General features: G+C 53.8%; 1 pseudogene; it reads left to right on the forward strand.

Annotated features, from left to right (window-relative positions):
• Positions 1-3417: 3417 nt before the first annotated feature.
• Positions 3418-4749, forward strand: LOC113980658 (annotated as a pseudogene).
• Positions 4750-6977: the final 2228 nt, after the last annotated feature.

Raw genomic sequence — 6977 nt, forward strand, 5'->3', positions numbered from 1 at the left:
GGCCCCTGAGTTGGTCCTGCTGCCCCTTGAGCATCTGCAGCTCCTGCAGAACCAGGCATTTCTTTGCTCCCCACAGGGTGGTTCCCACCCCCAGAATGGAATCTGGAGGCAGCAGGATGTGCACAGTGCTCCCATTTCCTACAGTGCAAAGGGGCTGCAGGGAATGATTCCCCTGCTCTTGCAAATCTGCCAAAACCTGCAGGGCACAGAAGTGGGAGCTTCAGGAATTTGCTGGCCTTGGGATTGGAGCTAACAGGGTATTGAGAGGAACATATCCCTCAAATACAATCTCTGTGCATACACAATATCTGTCTGGACAGGCAGGTAAAGCAATAATCAGATATATTCTGTATCATATATAAGGCACATATTCTATAGAATCCATCTTAAGGTATTGTATGATATACCTGTAAGATATTACAAACAATAAGCAATAATAAGGCAAGTGTCCTCCTTAGGGACACACACTTCAGAAGGGAACTTGCACTTGACCCCCCCCTCTCTTCAGCTTTGAGCCACTTGGTGCCACAGAGGGGGACAGAGCTCCTGTGGAACATTCTATTCCACTGACACAGAGCAAGGAATGAACCCAAACTATTGCCTGGGTTTGTTCCCTGGGGGTCTCTGCAGCAGCAAGCCCAGTACCACACTGACTGCTCTGGGCTGTGCAGGCATTTGTGCTTCTGCCTGTCTCACACACACACACACAAAAGTCTGGTGTAGTGCTGCCCTCAGGAAACACCCCCCACCCTTGCTCCAGCTAAAGCTGTGGAATTTGTCTTTGTTTGCCTTGGGTTCAGGGTCAGGCTGTGCCTGTGTCCAGCCCAGAGGCTCAGAAAAGCATTTCTCCCGTCCCACTGCAATCTGCTGCTGCAGACAGGACCCAGGCACTGGTGGCCCTGGGAGTGAACAGCAGAGTGTTTCCAGGGGCTCTCTGAAGGAACACAAGTGTCCAAAGAAACCAGCACAAGTGTCCACAGAAGTCCCAGTCCTTCATCCCTGAATGAGCTTGTTCAGCCCAGGAAAAACTGTCTAAGTTTTATTTCCATGGAAGGAGGTTTTTCCCACTTTAACACTGGTTTAGTTCCAAACCGGTTTCTTCATTTCCTCCTCCCAATTTCCCTGAAGGACACTGACAGGGACCATGGACACTGACAGGGATCACAGAGTTTGTCCCTTGGCCATACAGCTCCTGTTGTTTGGCAGCACAGGAGAGGTTAATTAGAGCCCAGGCTCCAATCCCAGGGCACCCATTGGATCAGCACTTGGGGATACAAACTGACTTTGGGCTCAGGATGCAGCTGCGAGCAGAGATTTCTCTGCGAAGTCTGCAGTGAGTCAAGCTCTGGAGAGGAGATTGTGCCCCATGGATGGGATTGCAGAGGCTCCCTCAGGTCCCCAGCATGAACCATCACTCTCTGCAAGTCCCTGCCAGGAGGTTGTAGCCAGGTGGGGGTGGGGCTCTTGTGCCAGGAAGCAGCAGTAGGACAAGAGGGCTGGGTCTTGAGCTGTGCCAGGGGAGGTTTAGGTTGGATATTAGGAAGGAATTTTTTGCTGAGAGAGTAATCAGGCCTTGGAATGGGCTGGGCAGGGAGGGGGTGGAGTCAGTGTCCCTGGAGGTGTTGAAGGTGAGAGTGGATGTGTCCTCAGTGCCATGGTCTGGGAAGCACAGCGGGGTTGGATCAAGGGTTGGACTTGATGATCTCGGAGGTCTTTTCCAACGTGGCTGATTCTGTGATTCTCTGGTTGCCATTCCTATGGCAGCACATGCTTGAGGCTCTATCCCCAGGGTGATAGAGATGTCTGTCCCTATATATCTCCAAGGTTAGTGTGTAAATGTGTGGTGTTAGAAAAGCAGGCTGAGTTCTGGGCTGGTTGTAGAAGGAGAAAGAAGCCCAGAGGCCAGTGCAATCAGGCAGCCCTCAGCTTGCACATCATGTCCCCTCCCTGCAGGTTCCTGTCCTTGAGCCCAGGCCCTGAGGTGAGGCTGAGAAGTGGCGCGGAGGTGAGCCCAGAGCTGTCCCTGAGGTGAGCCTGAGAATAAGTGCAAGGCAGAGGTGCTGCTGAGGAAGGAGAGCCCCGTGGTGGGGAAGAAACAAAGGTGCTCATCCCAAAGAAGGTGCTGTGTCCATCCCCTGTGTGCCAGGTGAGCTGGGGCTTTGCTGCAGAGCTGCGGGCGCTGATTTGAGCGGCTGCAAGTGCTGAGATGGTGGCACCCAGGAACACAAACTGTGCCTGGCCACGGAGCCTGCAAGGACGAGCAGAGACAGCCCTGGCAGTGTGGGGGTCCAGGTTGTCCCTGTGCCTTCCCCTGCAGGCCCTGGCTGTCCCTGCTGGGCCCCTGTCCATCCCCATCAGGTCCCTGCACACCTACTCTCCAGAGCTCGACTCACTGCAGACTTTGCAGGGAAATCTGTGCTGGCAGCTGCATCCTGAGCCCAAGGGCAGTTTGTATCCCCACGTGCTGATCCAACCTGGGGACCCAAGGGATCCTCTGCCATTCCATCCATGCAGCAGGAGTCACCCTCCCTGCAGAGGAACAAGTGCCATCTCTCTGTTTGGGAGAAGCCAGATGCTGCCCCTGGGCCATCAGAAGTGGTGCTGAAGCCTCTTTCAGCCCAGCCCTGGGTGCAGTTTTCTCATCCCCTCAGCGAGTGCCCGCTCCCCCAGCCGGCACTGACCAACCAGTGCGTTTGGCACACGTGGTTTGGTGGTTTGGAGAAACAGCCTCGGACTGTCAGGGGGCCAGAGAACCTCGAGGAACAGCCCTGGCGAGTTTTAGGTGATACTACATTAATACAACTTTTGATTAATATACAGCAACTCAATCAAGTGCTCATGAAATGATCTCACTGCCCTCATCCTCCCAATTAAACACCATTTTTTTGGGCTGAATCTTCATAATTTGGAGTATTTTCTGGCTAAATTTTAACTATTTGCAGTTTGTGGGGGGGGGTTCATCTTGCTATTTCTTAGAGGTTTTTTCCTTGTATCTGGGTGGTTTGGGTTTTTCTGGGCTGAATCTTGGTGTTTTGGAGGATTTTATGGTCACAGGATGCCCGGTGAGTTCTAGAGATGGACTTGGGCAGGAGGAACCCCCAAGCCAACACGCTCAGCCCTTGTTTCCTCCCCCAGCAGAATTTCTTCTTCCCAAAGCTCGGGCAGATGGAGGAGGAGGCTGCGAGGAAGAGGAAGATGCCTTGGGCCCCCCAGGCAGGTGAGGAGGAAGTCAGTGTCCCTTTGGGCGGGTGTTGTGCTGGCTCTGGCAGCCCAGCATGGCCCCCGGCTGCAGGACAACCCCGCTGCCGCCGCCGTCCTGCCGGGGCCGGAGTTGGGGGGATGTCCTTGGCCTTCCCTGTGGGCCGGAGGCAAATCCCCTCCCTGTCCTTCTTGCTTCCTGCCCCAGGCCCCGAGCTGAGGACGGAGAGCCCGGAGGACAAATCCCCCCGGCAGAAGCTGGTGGGAGAGGCCGTTTTGAAGGGCTCCACGGCACAGGAAGGCAGCGGGGAGGAAAAGGGCCGGAGATCCCCCCACAGGAGGGGCTCCAAAGCCAGCCCAGGGTGCTCTGAGGAGGAAAGACCCAGCCTGTGCCAGGAAAGTGCCCAGAGCTTGAGGCAGAGCTGTGAGCTGGTGGTCCCTGAGCAGCCTCCCAGCAGGGAGAAGACCTTCAGGTGCTTGGAATGTGGGAAGAGCTTCAGGAAGAGCACCTACCTGCTCCGACACCAGCACATCCACACTGGGGAACGTCCCTACACGTGTAGGGAATGTGGGAAGAGCTTCAGGCAGAGCTCCAACCTGATCCGACACCGTCGCATCCACACTGGGGAATGTCCCTACATGTGTGGGGAGTGTGGGAAAAACTTCAGGTACAGCTCCCACCTGATCCGGCACCAGCGCATCCACACCAGGGAACAGCTCGGGAAGGAGGTGGGAGAGGGGGGGCTGTGCCAGGAAGGCGGCCGGAGCTTGAGGCAGAGCTCCGAGCTGGTGGTCCCTGAGCAGCCTCCCAGCAGGCAGAAGCCCTTCATGTGCTTGGAATGTGGGAAGAGCTTCAGAGAGAGCTACAACCTCCTCACCCACCAGCACATCCACACTGGGGAACGTCCCTACACGTGTAGGGAATGTGGGAAGAGCTTCAGTGACAGATCCAACCTGATCCGACACCAGCTCATCCACACTGGGGAACGGCCCTACAAGTGCTTGGAATGTGGGAAGAGCTTTAACCAAAGCTCCATCCTCCTCATCCACCAGCGCATCCACACCGGGGAACGGCCCTATTTGTGTGGGGAATGTGGGAAGAGCTTCCGTGACAGATCCACCCTCCGCAAACACCAGCGCATCCACACTGGGGAACGGCACTACTCATATGGGGAATGTGGGAAGAGCTTCAGCCAGAGCTCCCACCTCCTCACCCACCAGCGCATCCACACTGGGGAACGTCCCTACAAGTGCTTGGAATGTGGGAAGAGGTTTCAGCGCAGCTCACATCTGCTCCTGCATGAGCGGACGCACACAGATGAGAGGCCCTTCCGCTGCACCGACTGCGGGAAGGGCTTCAAGCAGAACTCCACCCTCGTCACCCACCGGCGCATCCACACTGGGGAGAGGCCCTACAAGTGTGGGGAGTGTGGGAAGAGCTTCACCCAGAGCTCTAAGTTGACCAGACACCAACGGACCCATCGGTAAGCGAAGCCCTACCAGTGTCCCAACTGCAGGAAGATCTTCGGCTGCTGTTTCCACCCCGAATGAAGCCCCTGATGGTGAGGCAACCCCTGGAGTCCAGCGACTGTCAGTCCATCCCTTTCTACCAGAGAGGGGCAGTCCCCTTTCCCAGGGGCAGCTTCTTCCAACAGAACCCTTCCTGGGGAGGTGTGTGGAGGTTCCTGCCTTGGCTGGGGACCCCCCTAGGTCAGTCCTGGAGGTTGAGAGCAGAGATCTCCCCACGAGCGTTGGTCTGGGGGAGTTCCATCCATCTCTAATTAATGATTATTGCTTTTGTGCCAGCTTGAGTAGAATTGCTTCAACAATTGCTTTAGTGTAGAGCACTGTCCTATCTTATGGCTTACTGCTGGTAGTTTTAGTGTGTATACTGTACAATAAATAATTCTGATGAAGATCTTTTGTCTGATCATTTGTAACCCTAAATAATTCCTTTCTGTCAATAGATCTGATTTGCCATCATTAAAGCCTGGGAAACGAAAGTGGTTAAGTCACACCTCTGTAATTCCTCTAAACTGAAACTGTTGGTATAATGCAAGGCTGAGATTGGATCCAGCAGCCTCCAGCATCCCACAGTAAGGTTAAGCTCAGGGAGCCACCCCCTTTTGCCAATCCCCCTGTGCCCAAAGACCCCCATGGGACCATCAGACCTGCCAGACCACCCTCTCTTTTCCACCCTTCTCCCTGTTCCTCCCACTTTCCCCTTGTCCCCTCAATCCCCAATTTCCCCCCCTCGAACAGTTTAGGGCTCCCAACCCCCACATTTTTCCCCCTCTCCTGTGGGCACTGAAGGAGAAAATGAGGCTGCACACACAGAGTTCCATTGCGGGACTTGTCCACCCATCTTTCCAGCATCCCCCTTTCAATGGGGTTCCTTTGGAAACAGTGCCTGGGATTTGTCTTTTACTCCACCAGAATTCCCAGCATTGCCCCAGAGCAGTGCCCTGATCCCACACATTCCCCTCCCCTCATGTGCTGCCTGTGTTCAGCCACCAGAGAAAAACACAGGCTACCATGCAGAGCGTTCCAAGTGGTTTCCACTTTGGCAAACAGCACTCTCTGGATGGAAAACACCAGTCAAGGCCAAAACACTCCTTTTGGATCCTGATTAACTGAGAGCAGCTGCTGCTGCCTTAACTTGTTCCCACCAAAAATTCTCAGGGTTCCTTTGCTTCCAGGAGGCCCCACATGTCCCAATGGCCCCTGGATTCCATGAGCTTCCACAGTCTCCAAAGGTTCCTTTAGTTCCATGAGGCCCTGCAGTCCCCAAATGCCCTTTGGATTCTCGGAGATTTCCCATTGTCCCAGGGTCCCTTGTGCTTCAGAAGGAGCTGCAGTGGGACAGTGGCCCCTTGGTTCCGTGAGCTCTGCAGTGCTCCAGGAATCCTTGGGTTCCAGGAGAGCCTGCAGTTTCACAAGGACCACTTGAATCCAGGAGGTTCTGCAGGGTCCCAATGGCCCCTGGATTCTGGGAGGTTCAGAAATATCTCTGGGCTCCCTTGGTTCCAGGAGGACACGCATGTCAGCAGGAACCCTTGGTTCCAGGAGGTTCAACAGTGTCCCAGAATTCCTTTGATTTCATGAGGCCCTGGATTGTCCCAATGGACTCCTGATTCCATCAGCCCCCTCAGTGTCACAATGGTCCCTTGGTTCCATGAGTTTCCACAGTGTCCCAGAGTTCCTTTTGTTCCATGTGTGACACCTGCAGTGTCACGATGGGCCCTGAATTCCAGGAGTTTTCCCAGGGTGACAGTGCTCCCTTTAACCAAAACTATAAAAAAGGGAAAAACAATTAGAAGTTCAAGAACCTTTGCCTTCTCCATAAATTCCATTTGAAAGTTCTTCAGTGTTAAACCACTGAAGACACCAATGGTGGGAAATCCAAGCTATTTGCTCTTGCAACTACCTCCACTGCACTGACCCACCTCCTGGAGTGCTTAGTAAAATACCAAGGCTCTTATAAGCCAAAATCTGTAACTACTGTCCACACTCCTTTCTTCAAAGACACACATCCATCAAAACTAATGTAATAGGCACAAAAACTGGTTTCTTAGAGACAGATGGTGATGGGAGAGAAGACATTGCACCACCTTAACCCAGTTTTCCAGCTCAGGAAAGACGTACCGTGCAACAGCAAATGCACTTACAAACAAATGGAACGACTGGTTTAGTTCCTGGTGGGAAAGGACATATCAGAAATCAGATGAAAACGGTACCAAGTTCCACCAGCTGCCTTTAGCAAGGCTCCTCATCCATAT

This window comes from Neopelma chrysocephalum, unplaced genomic scaffold (genome assembly GCF_003984885.1).
Source record: "Neopelma chrysocephalum unplaced genomic scaffold, ASM398488v2 Primary Assembly neopelma1_94921, whole genome shotgun sequence".
In the NCBI taxonomy this organism is placed as follows: domain Eukaryota; kingdom Metazoa; phylum Chordata; class Aves; order Passeriformes; family Pipridae; genus Neopelma; species Neopelma chrysocephalum.